General features: G+C 37.7%; 1 pseudogene; it reads right to left on the minus strand.

Annotated features, from left to right (window-relative positions):
• Positions 1–676: 676 nt before the first annotated feature.
• Positions 677–8,564, minus strand: LOC126609821 (putative disease resistance protein At1g63350; annotated as a pseudogene).
• Between the last annotated feature and the right edge of the window lie 7,998 nt (positions 8,565–16,562).

The raw sequence follows: 16,562 nt of genomic DNA on the forward strand, positions 1-16,562 counted from the left end.
GAAATGACTGATTTGGGTCTTCTCCATCATTTTCTTGGCATGGGAATTATTCAAACTCACTCTAGTATTTTTATTCACCAAAGAAAGTATGTTGCTTCTCTGCTGAATAAATTTGGCCTAAGTGAGTGCAAATCTGTATTCACACCCCTTGTTCCATCAGATAAGCTGTGTAAAGATGATGGTAGTGGATTAGCAAGTGAAGAACAATATAGAAGAATTGTAGGAAGCTTGCTATATCTTACTGCCACTTGACCAGATATAATGTATGATGCCAGTCTCCTTGCTAGGTTCATGCATAGTCCCACAAATAAGCATTTTGATACTGCTAAAAGAGTGCTAAGATACATTATAGGCACCCTGGATTATGGCTTGGAGTATGTAAAGGGAAAGAATGCAATGCTAATTGGTTTTTGTGATAGTGATTGGGGAGGATCGGTTGATGACAGTAAAAGCACTTCTGGATATGCTTTTTTCTTTTGGCAGTGGGGTGTTTTCATGGGCTTCAGTGAAACAAAATTGTGTAGCTCTCTCCACTGCAGAAGTTGAGTATATTAGTGCTTTTGAGAAACTGCCCAAGCTATTTGGCTTAGGTTTGTTCTTGAAGACTTTGGTGAATTACAAACTGAATCAACTCCAATGCACCATGATAATACAACTGCAATTGCAATCACAAAAAATCCGGTGTTCCATCAGAAAACTAAGCACATTGACAGAAGGTATCATTTCATCAAGGATGCACTACAAGAAGGGGTAATTGACTTAGTGTACTGTCCAACAAATGAGCAAGTTGCATACATCTTCACTAAGGCCCTAACCAAGGATCGGTTCAACTATCTCAGAGACATGCTTGGTGTGAAATCAGCTCAAAACTTAAAGGGGAGTGTTGAATTATAAGTTATGAGGTGATAGAATGAGTTTTATGGTTTAAATGGTGTATCCATTTGTGCTTAAAATACCAAGTGTAAAGTTTTGATTTGTAAAAGCCATGAGAGCCATGTGAATGTCCTTTGATTTGATTACTTGTTAGATATGTGGCTGTGATCTAATCTAGGAGAGATAATAGATCTAACAGTCCCTAACAGTCATTTTCCTTACCTCACGACCTGGGTGAGAAAGAAAGATATATATCAGAAATCTAAGAGAGCATCTCCACGACTTGTAGAAGGAGAGAAGAAACCAATTATTCCAATTTTATCATCTTCTTTGAATCCATTTCAACATAGGAATAATCACAAGTTTGATTCAATCTAACAAGAAGAAGTCGAGAATTGGCGATCAGTACGAGGACAAACCCTCTCGCCCGCTTAGATACTAACCAACCTGGATGTTTGTTTGGTCTTTGTTTTTCTTTGAAACCAGGATTACCTCAATGTTTATGATACTCAGTTTTTGTTTTCATATCCTAGGGTTTATGACAAATACATAGGAAAGGCATGATAAAGATTTAATAGTATATATGATTTTTATGGTAAATTCACTTGTTTAAGAATAAAACAAATCCCTAATGAAAATTTAAAAAAATATATCAGTTCTGAACCAAATAAGCCAAACTCATGGCCGTAATTCAAATTCTCTGATATATGTTAATCTTAGTGATGGCAAATTTCATAAAGTTTCGGGTTTCCGCATAACATGTGGTTCTTTGATTAGGGTAACTTACAGACTATATGCATTCATCAATTCCTACATAAAAACATGTTCAGAAAGGAAGAATAGTTACCAATTTATATGAAAGGAAGACTGGCAACGACATAACAATGTCAGGTACGTCAAATCTTTAAATTTCTAAAGCGGGAAATATAATCATTTCGAGTAGCTTAATCTTTTCCTACGATGGCAATATTTCGTCTGTTCATACTGGAATCCAGCGGGAGCTGCTTGAGTTGTGGACAGTTAACGGATAGGGCACTACATTTGCATATATGTTCTTCAGCTTTGAAAGATTGATCAATATCAAGCTATTAAGTATTGCAAATGAGTTTAAATTGTCCAACACCTCCTCAGCTTTCCTTAATTGCCTGGAACTGATTATTTGCTCCATTTCAGGGCAGTCGAGTATGTCTGTAGTCACAAAGTTTGAGCAAAAATAAGCCATGTTAAGTCCTTTAGTTTGGGGGCATTCAAACGCTTACCAGCTGAAGGCTGTGGATGCAACTTTTGATCATGATGATTGAGTTGCAAGGATCATTAGATACTTGTACAGCCCCTCCACAGTCCCAAATATTAAGGATATCAAGGTGTTTCATATTTTCCAATGGTGATATATGTGATATATCAAGGGAACTCATAAAGCCTCTTAAGGCGCATTTTTTAAAACATTGGACAGAGGTGAAGTACTCATGGTCATAGTCATCACATCCAAATGTTTCAAGCACACCAATTCCCTAACACAGATTCTTCTCCACCAAACAGAAGATCGTCAGATGAAACATAATCATTCTCAAAACTATGAGCGTCATAAAACTTGTAATTACATTCTTAGGAACCATATCCATCTTACTGGTAAACTATAGGTTCAAATATTTGAGTTTGTCTAAGGCCTTTAACTCAACAGGCAACCTTCTTATACCTGTTTGTGATAGACAGAAATACTGTACCGACTTCAATTTTGATATGCCCAATGGCAAATGCGTTACACCCTTGTTTTCTGACAGGTCAAAAACTCTTAAAGTGGGCATATGCTGAAAGAAGCCTCCACCAATTATCTTCCATTTTTCCAAATATGGTGCTTCAATCAAGTGAGCACCGGTAGGAACTAGGAAATTATCTTTGGCCTTCCTGCATTCAAATACCAACCACAATGCCATGTCATGAATCGCATAGTGCATGTTCGCATAATCTTCCTTGCCTTCCAATAAACATGCAGTAACAAGAGTACCTATAATATCATAACCTTGGTTTTGAGCTCCAGTTATTATTAGCATAAACAGACTGTTATCTTGTATGTAAGCTTCAAATCAACAATCAATGGAGATGGAAATTTTGAGAAAATGAAATATTCAAGAAAAAAAGATTTTAGAGAGAGAGAGAGAGAGCTTGAAGAAGAAGCAAATGAGCTACTTGCTTTCATTCACACGCACATTGTGCACAAGTAATCATTGGGAATAGAATATTCCCTCATTACATCATTCAAATCTAGCCCTTCATTCGTTTACCTATGAGGTAATGACACGTGGCATAAACTATCACTTACTCTAAGATTACATCTTAGCAGCACACTTGGACTGTGATCCAAGGGCTGACATTTATATTGAGTTCTACTCTTAGTTCTTATAACATTTCTGCATATACACTTATAAACTAACACTCCCTTCTAAGTGTTGTGCTGAAATCACTCCTTGAGCTTTCCTCAGAAATTCAAATCGATCCCTTGCTAAAGCTTTGGTGAAGATATCTGAATCTGTTCTTTAGTCTTGCAGTATAGCAGATCTCACCATCTTGAAGTGCATCTCGAATGAAATGAAATCTTCGATTGATATGTCTGGTTTTGTGATCATGAACTAGATTCTTTGATATGGCAATAGTTGAAGTGTTATCATATATCAACTTAGTTGGTTCTGCTTGCTCTTCTCCAAAAGCAGAGAGCACAAATCTTAGCCAAATGGCTTGTGCAGTGGCTTCTGCTGCACTGATGTATTCTGCCTCTGCAGTTAAAAAAGCTACACTGCTTTGCTTGATTGAGGCCCAAGAAAACACCCCTGAACCAAGATTAAAAGCATAACCTGATGTGCTTCTCATGTCATCTTCACTTCCACTCCAGTCACTGTCACAATAACTAATTAACACTGCACATTTTCCTTTCTCATAGGCAATACCGTAGTTCACAGTGCCTTGTATGTATCTCAGAACTCTTTTAGATGTCCCCATATGCTTCTTGGTAGGATTATGCATGAACCTAGCCAATAAGCTTGCTACAAACATGATATCTGGCCTAGTTGCAGTTAAGTATAGCAAACTTCTCACCATTTGCCTATACAAAGTCTCATCTGCCAGATCACTTCCATCTACTTTTGAAAGCTTGCAAGTATCTGTCTAAAATACTCCAAGACCAAGAAAATGGTGAAGCAATCCTAGATCAGTCATCTCATATTGTCTTATCATCTCATTTTTAAACTCAATCATCATTTCCTTTGAGCTTCCTGTGTAGATAATGTCATCTACATATAGTGACACATTGAGAATGCCACTGTGAGATGTCTTGGTATATAGTGTAGCTTCACTTAGACTTCTATGAAATCCAACCTTTGTAAAATAAGGGTTTATCTCTTCATACCAAGTTCTTGGAGCTTGCTTCAGACCATATAAGGTTTTCCTAAGCCTGTACACTTTATTTTCCTTGCCTTGTATCACAAAACCAGATGGTTGGTCTACATACACCTCCTCATTCAACACTTCATTTAGAAATGCTAACTTTACATCCAATTGAAATAACTTCCAACTTTTCTATGCAGCAAGGGCCACTAAGGTTCTTACAATGTCAAGTTTTTCCACTGGAGAAAATGTCTCATTAAAGTCTATTCCAGGCTTCTGGGCCCTTTGCAACCAACCTTGCTTTGTTTTTCTGCACAGATCCATCCAGATTCAATTTTGTCTTATAGACCCATTTGACTCCAATGATTGGTTTATCAAATGGTCTATCAACCAACTCCCAAGTGTTGTTATTCTCAATCATGGTAATTTCATCTTCCATAGCCTTCTGCCATGATTCATCTTTGGCAGCTTCTTCAAAATTTTATGGTTTTATAATGCACAGATTGCACTTATCATATATTTATGCAATACTTCTGTACTTGAGAGGAGTGTGATCAATATCCTGTGGACCTGTTATCCTTCCTTGATCACAGATTTCAGTGCTTGAGCTTGGCACTTCACTATCTTCACTTACTTCACATTGTGCTTCAGAACCACAAGAACTCATTTCATACCCTTGTTCTCCTTCTGACAATTCAGTAATCTGAATACTCACACTTCTTTCCTTCTGTGCATTCCAATCCCAACATGCATCGTCATTGAATACAACATCTCTGGAAACAATCACTTTCCCAGATTCAATGTTATATAGTATATATCCCTTCTTACAATTACCATACCCCAAGAAAATGCACCTCTTGCTTGCCAAATCCAATTTCTGTCTCTGTTGAGTTGGCACACTAGAATAACACAATGAACCAAACACCTTTAGATGCTCAATTCCTGGTTTTCTCCCACTGTATGCTTCAAAAGGTGTTTTCTTATTCAAAGCTTTGGTTGGACATCTATTCAAGATATACACAGAGGTATTGACTGCCTCAACCCAAAAATCAAGTGGAATATTCTTCTCCAACATGCGACACTTAGCCATTTCCACAATAGTTAAGTCATTTCTCTTTGCCACACCATTTTACTGTGGTGTGTATGGAGTGGTGAGTTGTCTTTCCATGCCTACATCTTCACAAAATCTGTCGAACTCCATTGAAGTGTACTCTCCTCCTCGATCACTTATAAGCTTCTTCAACTTATAACCACTATGCAACTCCACAGTAGCCTTGAAACTTTTAAACACATTAAGGACTTCCGACTTGTGTCTTAAAAAATAAACCTAACACATCCTTGTGCAGTCATCTATGAAGGTGAGAAAATATCGATTCCCAGCCTTTCTAGTTGTCTGCATTGGACCACAGATATCACTGTGTATAAGCTCTAGATGAGTTGATGCCCTAGTAGTAGCTTCCTTTGGAAATGCCTCCTTACATTGTTTACCAAGAACACAGCCTTCACACACTCCTTTAACTGCTTTGATTTCTGGTAATCCTATCAACTTTCTTGTTCCTACATCAACTTCAAACTGCTCATGTTCAGATGTCCCAGTCTTCTATGCCACATAGTAGTAGAGTGGCATACACTTGCCTTAAAAGCAATGTGCATTCCAGACTGCAATTTCATTGGAAATCTTCGATTTCCCCTTATTGGTACTATTGCAACCATATTGGAATATGAATTGTCATCATAGATTTCCACCTTGTGATCTCTAAACACCAAGTAATAGCCATGCTCCATCATTTGACCCACATTAAGCAAATTTTCTTTCAGTCCAAGCAGAAGCATAACCTCCTTGATGTATATCTTGCCTATTTTAGTTTCAACCACAAGACTCCCTTTACCAGTCACTTTAACAAGTTGTCCAGTACCCATTTCAACCTTTGTAGTCACATTCTTGTCAATATCAACAAGTAGATCCTCCCTACTTGTCATATGATTACTACACCCATTATCTACATACCATACATCATCACATCCTTTTACACTAGTATTAGTTTTATCACTTGCATAAAACATAGTTGGTGTAGATTCTACCTGAGTGGCATAATTTAGTTGTTGCACTGGTTTCTTGCTATTGTAGTCCCTTGCAAGATGACTGAACTTGTCATAGTTGTAACACTTTAGCTTGCCTTTGAATCGACACTCACCGAAATGTAATTTGTCACAATGCTTGCAAGGATTTCTATCACCATCAGTGGGTCTGTTATCCCACTTTTTACCTGTTGCCTTTCAATTCTTCTGGTACTTAGCATTTTGATTTCTAGTGAACTTAACTGGTTTGGGATTCACACTAAGACTAGCAATTGCTCTCTCAGTTTTGTTTTCAGAATGCCTATCTTACCTTAACTCAAAACTCTTCAAAGAGGCTACCATTTCTTGTACCTTAATCACATCCAAATCCTTCGAATGCTCAATAACTAAACAGATAAAGTCATAAGCTGATGGCAAACTAATTAACAACTTTTGAACAACTCTCTCTCGAGATAATTCCTCTCCATAGCTCCGCATTTAATTTATCAAAACAAATAGTTTTGTAAGATAACTCCTTGGATCATCTCTCATTCTTGTATATTTAAACTCCCTACGAAGACCTTGCAATTTAACACTTTTAACCTGTTTATCACCATGGTATTCTTGTTGAAGAATGTCCCATGCGCCTTTTGAGGTTTCTTCATGAGAAATTTTGGGGAATATCTCATCTAAGACAACTCCCTGGATCAGACTAAGAGCTTTAGCATCCTTCATAAGTCTCTCTGCAAGAGTCATCTTCCTAGTGCTGCTTGATTCCTCATTTTCTTGCTTCGTCCCATCAGATTCATCATCATTCTTCGAATCTGAGCTTTCGAACCCTTTTTCAACCAGATCCCACAGTCTGTGAGACTTGAAAATGGTCTTCATCTTAATACCCTAAAACTCATAGTTATCACCATTGAAAATCGGTGCTCTCACCTCACTACTACCTGATCTTGTCATGTTAGACTCAAATCACAATCAACTTGAGCTCAATTTCGAGTTTCTTGGTAGCTCTTCCACAGATCCAAACACCCAGTATCAGTTGATCAAACCTGGCTCTGAGGCCATGTTAGCATACACAGACTGTTATCTTGTATGTAAGCTTCAAATCAACAATCAATGGAGCTGGAAATTTTGGGAAGATGAAAGATTCAAGAGAGAGAGATTTTAGAGAGAGAGAGAGAGAGAGAGAGAGAGCTTGAAGAAGAAGCAAGTGAGCTACTTGCTTTCATTCACGCGCACATTGTGCACATGTAACTGTTGGGAATAGAATATTCCCTCATTACATCATTCAAATCTATCACTTCATTTATCTACCCTATGAGGTAATGACACATGACATAAACTATCACTTACTCTAAGATTACATCTTAGCTACACACTTGGACTATGATCCAAGGGCTGACATTTATATTGAGTTCTACTCTTAGTTCTTAAAACATTTCAGCATATACACTTATAAACTAACAGTTATGTCATCATAATCATCCAGTATCCCCTCACCAGCCAAACAATATATTACTCTTCTTTTGTGAATTAGAAAGTCTTCCGGAAATAATGCACAATACAAGAAACAAGATCCAACTCTCTCCCTAGATAGATTATCGTAACTAAATTCAAAAGAGGGAATACCTCATCTCCCATACCTGAAAGTTCCGAGGCAGATCGTTTTGAAACTTGAATTCCATGACTCCATTCCGGGGTGTCTTCTTACCAGCCATGGCCCGACCAACTGTAATTAGAGCTAGTGGCAAACCGTCACTCTTTGGCAACCACCTCTGCTAGTGTAGGTATATCTGGATGAATATAAAGTGTTCCGTCACCCACTTTCTCTGGAAACAAAGTCCAAGCTTTGTCCCATGCCAAACACTCCACCTTGATCTTTTTGTGAGCACCCATACGGCTACATACGGCTACAAACCTCCTCAAAGCGAGTTGTGAAGCTTAGACTTATTCTGTCTGTCAGGAATCGGAACACTGATTTTGGCTACATCAACCCTCTTCCATATATCATCTAACAGTAATCCAAACCTCTTAGATTTCTAGCACCGCGAAGGTGTCTTCAGCTTTTCTAAGGTGATCTTAGATTTCTAGTATAAAAGGAAAGGGAAAATTTTGGCAGAGGATAGTATTGTAGTTGATCAGATTGAATCATTCCAGAATGTCCAACTTTTGGGACTTGTAGTGCTTGACTCTGTCAGCTTCCATTTATGAACGGGAAATAATTTTCACCGCCTTCCTGCGCTCTCCTGCTTTTCTTGCTCGTTGATTTACCATTTTTTAATTCAGTCGTGTAGATACAAACAAAATAGGGAGTGTAAGAAGATAAGGCGCGTGAAAATCATTTCCCATATGATATTGACTTGTAACACGTAGAAACACTAAGATATACCAATATATATGAGGAGATGAATAGAAAGGGGAATATGAAACAGGTGTATTATACATCCACCCAATTAAAACTTTAGTGGTGGATCTTGTGAATTTATATTCCATCGAACACAAGCGAATGATCCGCTTGATAACATTTTTAATTTTTTGGTTTTCACTTTTTGAGTGAGCGGTAGATGAGAAATGCATGGAGAAAAGAAGGGACGAAGAAGAGTGAACGGAGGAGGGTGGAAGACATGTAGATGTAATGTACAAGAAAAAACACTAAAAATAAAGACTAAAAATTAAAAACCAAAAAGCTATTGTAAGTTTATTTTCACTTTTAATATCTTGTTTTCCTTCTCTTTCTTTTCTCCCATCTCTCCAATCACCCTTTTTCATTCATCCAAACATAATAAGTGAAACAAAAAACTAAAACCTAAATAATTATCAAAAACGAGTGTTCTTTGTTTTTCCCTTAATGACAAAGCTCGTCTATACTGTACGCTGATCTGCCTGTGCAAGGTAGTAAGAAGAACAAGATGGAGGAGTTGAAAAAGAGAGCTTGGGTGTTAACTTTTTAGTGAATTTGACCTTTTAATTATGGAAGGATATTAAGAAAATATTAATAACAGTGACATCGATTTAATTTTTCTAATTGAAAAAAAAAAATCAACAGCCGTTCTCTGCTTTCCATACAAAAAAATCTAGGTCTAAAAACTAAAAACTCCAGAGCCGTCGGCCCTTTGTTTCGACTTGAGGCCGGTGGTAGCCCTTCTCTCATTCTTCTAGCTTCCTTCTCTTCCTCTTCTCATGGATTGTGCAATTTTGTTTTTTTTTTATTACTTCCGTCTATAATACCTCTTTGGTGAGGATATTTGTAAGTATGTCCTAGTGATTATTTTAATTTTGTGTTTGTGTGTTATCAACCCCTCGTGGTCTACTTCGAATAGTGTTGAGCACAAAATTTATGTGGATATGGACAATAGTTGGTTTCCTTGTCAGTTCCTCTTCAGAGTCAGCAATGCTCATTGACAAAGATTGTCCGAATGTTATTTATTATAGGTGACATGTCATGGTGCATTGAAATAAATGATCATTTTTAGATACTGAAAACCTCTCAGTTTATATTCTAAAAATCATCTTTGATATGTCCTTATCTCTAAAAGCCCCAATATTTAATTATCCATTGTCCTATATAAACACCCCTTTACGTTGTGGCAAAGAGATAGACCATTTTTATTTCTTATATATGTTTTCATCTATTTTTCTTTCTCAATATCTCTCATTTTCTGGTCTATGGATTCCTCATTCTTTCAAATGTTGATATGTCATTCAATTGTTTTGTACCAATGGAAAAATCGAGCTTTTCACCTGATCTAAGTATTGCGAGTGTACGCTTATAAGGATCATAGGTTTTTGTATCCTAGAAGGTAGAACGCCATAACCTGCTACATCAAGAAGGGGTGAAACCCACTCTTAAGGACAGTGATTACAGGTCTCAACCTAAAATCTTGTCCTAATCAAGCATTGACCAAAAACAGTTTCTAACTTGGAAAAAATAAGTATTTTATCGTATTTGATTTATTTTATTTGATAAATTGTGGTAATAAAATTGTGATATACTAATATTAATCTTCCATGATTTGTTGTAGGAAAGTAGCACCCGCATCACCAATATTTCCAATGGATTTTTCCCAACAATTGGATCTTCACTAATCATATCCATGCTAGGCTTAGCACTACAGGCTTCCTCAGTCGAGCAAGTTTTGCCTTATGAAATTTTTTTTTGCCATTGGTGGAAGAAGGATGAAAGTAAATATATATATTTGTTTCAAATAACAAGTTTGGCAAATGAAACAAGAATTGAGAAGGTTGTGAATAATATAGATTTTTGAAGAAAAATCATGAGGCGAGTATGAATAACGTTGTGGACAATTGAAAATGATAAGAAACTCTTAATTGTAGCTTTTGGTGCGGGTCCTCACCTGAAATTGGGATTGCCTTTTGGCTGACTTTAGGTAACCCCTTACTACCAGATGGGTGGTGGCTACCAATTTCACAGACCCATCTTCTGGACAATAGGGGATGAATATCTTCATTGAGGCTCTAATTTAGAGATCCCCATAAAGGATAGAGCCCTTATTAGGGATCGTCTGAAACCCCCATTAGATGTGCTCTAATGTGGGGATGAAATAGAACAAGAGTTGGTCCAGCAGCGCAAAATAATAAAAAACCCTGGAAACGTCACAAATATTTGACAGCTTCCAGCCGAAAATTTAGCTCAAATCCATATTGTTGAGCTAAAGAGTATACGCCGCAGGAAAGGATTGTTGAGGGATAGTCCGATTCCCTATACAATTTATTCCATTAACAAGAAGGAATGAGAATCCTCTATAAATATATAAGCTAACCAGCTAGGGTTAGAAAGTTGGAAAATTAGAATGAGGACTACAAAGCGGCAGACCTTCCGCAGACAACCTTCTGAGAATTGTGACATGCCGGAGATGATGTTAACAGACGGTGTGCATCAAATCCAGTTTTGCATGACTCTCGAAGACAAAGTTCGCATGAGCGTCGTATCCAAGAAATGGAAGACTCTGTTGAACTCAGTACCAGACTCTCATTACAAAATCCAAACAGAAATTCCTTCCGTGCTTTGTTGTATAATGGATCGATACGATCGTAAAAATGCCGTGTAGAAGCGGATACGGCTTACAGCATGGGTTGATAAATCAATGGAAGGCTATGATGCATGGACACGGACACGGACACGCGGATACGATACGACACGATACGGGGATACGTCAAATTTCTAAAAACGAAGACACGATACGGCAAGGATACGGCAATTAAAAATAATATAAATAAATAAATATATCTAAATATTATAGAATAAGAATTCAAATATACTATTCAAGTTCAAATTTATTTTGATAAACTTCAAACATTTAAAAAGATAATTCACTAAACAACTAAATTAGTCTTCATTAGTAACCTTGTTGCAAGAGACGATCACATTTCCAGACATTTTTAACAAATGAAACTTGACCCTAGAGTAGGATCCTCTAAAAATCTTTTGACAATAGTTGCATTGAAACACAATACCTCATCTTCCATTTTCTACTCTTTCGAGCTTTTTGACATACTTCCACATTGTACCATGATCATTTTCAACATTCTCAACTAGGTAACTAGGTTAACATTAGCATTCGCATAATTATCAGGATGATTCATTTTCCTAAATTATCAACATCTAAATCATAAGAATCAATCCAAAGTAGTTGCATAAAATCTCACAAGTCAAATTTATGCTAAGAGATCAACAAAACAACATAAAAGCATATATAAATATATTATAATCTAAATTATTCTAGATCACTAACAATAATATTATTATAATATGCAAACAGAAAAGCAAAAGGAGCTTTTCGTTTGGCTTCAGAAAAGCAAAAAGGGGATCTAATAAGTAAAGTTGAGGCATCAGAGCAGAAAACCATCAACATTATTAACAAGAAGAAAAAGAAGGCTTCAGCAAAGCATAGAATTCGAAACCCAGTTACCAGTTCTCACCAGCAGATGCATAAGATACAATGCAGCACTTGCAAACGGAGACGACAGAAGCAGTTGCCGATGACGGTTCTGAGGTTTGAGTGAGGAAAAACAGGTAGATCCAAATTTTATACACAAAATCGTTTTGATTTTTGGTTAAAGAATCGTTTCGGTCCAGCTAATCTCAATCAACTATCAATTAACACGATTCTGTGCGGATTAAGTGTAATTATCTTGATTTTTTTGTGTGATTATCCTCTGATTATAGTTTGAAAAGTAGGATACTCGTATCCCAACAGTAAGATACGCGTATCCCATCAGTCAATAACGTATCTGTTGACTTGGATACGTATCGGTCGCGTATCCGTACGTATCCCCACACGTATCCGTATCCCCGCGTATCAGATACGGGATACGTTGGTCTTCCCGCGTGTCCATGCATCATAGATGGAAGGACTATGCCATGAACATGGCGATCATAAAAAAAGTTACCATCGAATGCTTTAGGCTGAGAGGGATCTTGTCAAGATGGCAGGGATACGGACTAGCCGTTCATGGTAACAAAGAGCAGGGGCAATTCATTGATGATCGAATAGAGTTGATGGCTGAAAACTATGTCAAGAAGCTAGACTTGAACTCTAAGATCTATTCGCTCTCATGGTACCACTTTCCTCCTCCTACTCATGTTGGTGCATTGATTGTGATAAATTTATGTAATTGTGTTTTGGCAATCCCAGCGCGAAAGAGGCTTAGCTGCCTTCAGGTGCTGAGGTTGTCAAATGTGGATTTGAATGGGCAAGCCGGAGACCTCCTTAAGATCTGCCCTTCTCTGGAGACTCTAGACATCAAGTCATCCAGAAACATAAAACATCTTCAAATTATTTCCATCTTCAAGCTCAAGAATGTTGTTCTTGGATTCCAAAACGAAGCTTGTACGTACAATATTAAAGCGATCAATCTTCTAACTCTTCATTTGAATGAAATTCCTCAATTTTTCGAAATGCCAATTCTCGGGGAAGTAGTGTATTTTAGAAATCTAAAGGAGTGTTGGAAGCTAACCAGCTCCTAGAGTCGAGGAGTCGAAGGCAGCAAGGGACTCCCGAGCAAAAGGATGTGATCTGCATCGAAGAAGAAGAAAGAAGATGAAGGGTTTTAGTCTCCAACGGCTAGTTTTGTTTTAAAAGTGTGTGTAAGTGTGTGAGTGACAAGTGTACACTCCAGATTAAATCATTTAACCCCAAATGAAGGGTTAGGATGTAATCTGGAGTAGTAAGGCTTAATGGTTGTTAAAGTCTCTTGTCAATCACCTTTTTAGATAAGTATGGGTGATGGAAATGCACCATACTCTTGTGTAATGTTCACCTTACTTAATCAATCAGGGCTGCTGCATTATTTGCACAGCTGATATCCAAATCTAAAGTTCTCTCAATTCTCTACAATTCTACCCAAGAAACCGATTCAAACACTCAATCAAAAATACAAAATCAACAAACTTTATCATGGGCTCAGAGCTTTGTTATTGATCTTACAACTTTCTGGGCGTAATCTGTGCAAGATAAGATCCTTGGGAGCACCAACGTAGTGTCTTCTATAACAACAATCAACAAACAATTCTGGAAATGAAAGGATCCAGCAGTAGCAGTGAGCTAAAAGCTCTAGTCTTTGATGGGGATAATTATGATTTTTGGAGAATAAGAAGGACAACCATTTTCAAATCCTATGATTTATGGGATATGGTTCAACACGGGTATGAACTACCTGAGATGGAGATCGATGCTCTAGAGGAGGATCTCACAGAAACACAACTCAAAACACTGAAGCAAAATCGGATGGAGGATGCTAAAGCACTTGGAATCATTCAAGGTGCTGTCTTAGACACCATTTTTCCGAGGATAGCAAATGAATAGACTGCAAAGGGAGCTTGGGAAGTTTTATAGCAAGAATACAGAGGAGACACTAAAGTTAGAAAGGTAAAACTTCAGTCCCTTAGAAGAGATTTTAAGTATACAAGAATGAGGGAAAATGAGCTGTTAAAAGACTACTTAACTAGGCTGTTTGATGTTGTAAACAAGATGAAAACATATGGTGAGGAACTGCCTAATGAAAGATTTGTCCAAAAACTGTTGATTAGTTTGACTAAACCTATGATTCAATAGTGAGTGTTATAGAAGAAACCAAAGACACTGAAACTCTCAGTGTACAAGATGTGATGGCATCTTTAAGAGCTTTTGATCAAAGGCTCGAGATGCATGCTGACTCTGCACCTGAGAAAGCCTTTTAATCAGTCAATGTTGGATCTAGTAGTCAAGCCAATGCAAGCAATCAGAAACCACAGTGGAAGGGCAAGAACAAGAAATGGGAAGGAAAAGGGTATCACAACTCAAGACCTAACCAAGGAAGTAACACCAATGAAGGTCCAAGAACCAAGCAACAATGCAAGCATTGTGATAAATTCCACCTTGGGGAGTGTTGGTTCAAAGACAAGCCTAGATGCCACAAATGCAACAGGTTTGGGCACATTTTGAAGGACTGCAGATCAAAGAATGTGCAACAAGTGAACTGTGCGAATCAAGTGGAAGAAGAAGCAAATGTGTTATGTGTTTTCAATGAAAAAGTGGAGAGAAAAAATGAAGTATGGTACATTGACAGTGGCTACAGCAACCACATGACTGCATATGAGTCATTACTCATTGACATCGACACAAACTTCACTGGAAAAGTGAAAATGGGAGATGGAAACATTGTCAAAGCCACTGGAAGAGGAACTCTGGTTATCAACACCAAGAAAGGAAGAAGATGCATAAGGGAGGTGATGCTAGTGCCTGGATTGGATGAGAATCTACTTAGTGTGGGTCAAATGATGGAGCATGGCTATTTCCTACTCTTTGGGGGAACTGTGGTTGAGATCTATGATGACAGATCCCTATCAAACTTGGTGACCAAAGTGGAAGTGAAAAACAGAAGCTTTCCACTTGTGCTGAAGTACTTAGAAGAAATGGCAAAGAAAGCAAGTGTGACAAGTTCTATGAAGCTATGGCACAAGAGACTCGGTCATTTAAACATGACAAGCTTACAAAATTTGCAAAAGGATGAAATGGTGCAAGGTATACCAAAAATGGATCAATGCAATGAAATCTGTGAAGGGTGTGTGTTTGGCAAGCATCACATAGATTCATTTAAAGCTGGAAAGGCTTGGAGGGCAACAAAGCCACTCGAATTGATTTACTCAGATGTGTGTGGACCAATGAGAACAACAATAATCAGTGGAAACAGGTATTTCCTAACCTTCATTGATGATTATTCACGGATGTGTTGGGTGTATTTCATGAGGTTCAAGTCTGAGGTATTCACAATATTCAAGAAGTTCAAGGCAATGGTGGAATTGCAAAGTGGATACCAAATCAAAAGAGTAAGAAGTGATAGGGGAGGTGAGTACACCTCACATGAGTTCAATACATTCTGTGAAGATGTGGGGTTGGAGAAGCAACTCACTGTGGCTTATTCCCCACAACAGAATGGGATTGCAGAAAGGAAGAATAGGACTATAGTCAAAATGGCTAAGTCTATGATGCATGAGAAGAACATGCCGTATAAATTTTAGGGTGAAGCTGTGAACACCTCAATGTATCTATTGAATAGGTGTCCTACTAAAGCATTAGAGAAGAAGACTCCATTTGAAGTGTTCAGTGGAAGGAAGCCTTCTGTGAAGCATCTGAGAGTGTTTGGCTCAGTGTGCTACATTCTCATCCCTCACCAACTAAGGCACAAGTTGGAGAAATCAAGTAACAAGGGTGTTCTTGTAGGCTATGGTACCAGTGAGAAAGGATACAGAGTTTATAATGTGTTGACTCAAAAAATAATCCTATCAAGGGATGTTATCTTTGATGAAGACTCAATGTGGAACTGGGATACAATGATAGAAGAAAAGGACAGTGTCTCTCTACAAATTGACCTAAATGAAAGGCAAACAAGGGAGCCTATGGAGATCTCAGGTCAAGAAGAAGTCACAGATAATGGTGACATACAAGGGACCCCACAGCAAGCTACTATGAGTTCACAATCAAGTCAATCACAGACAACAACTCCTAGTTCAACTCCAGTAAGATTGAGAAATCTGGATGAGATTTATGCTACATGTAATTACTGTGTAGTAGAACCAGAAACATATGAAGAAGCTGAGAAAGACAAAGCTTGGAAGAAAGCAATGAAAGAAGAGCTTGAAATGATAGAAAAGAATGACACTTGGGAACTTGTAAATCGACCAAGTGAAAAGCCTGTGATTGGTGTAAAATGGGTGTACAAAGTAAAGCTAAATCTAGATGGTTCTA

The sequence above is a fragment of the Malus sylvestris genome, chromosome 17, assembly GCF_916048215.2.
Source record: "Malus sylvestris chromosome 17, drMalSylv7.2, whole genome shotgun sequence".
NCBI classification, from domain to species: domain Eukaryota; kingdom Viridiplantae; phylum Streptophyta; class Magnoliopsida; order Rosales; family Rosaceae; genus Malus; species Malus sylvestris.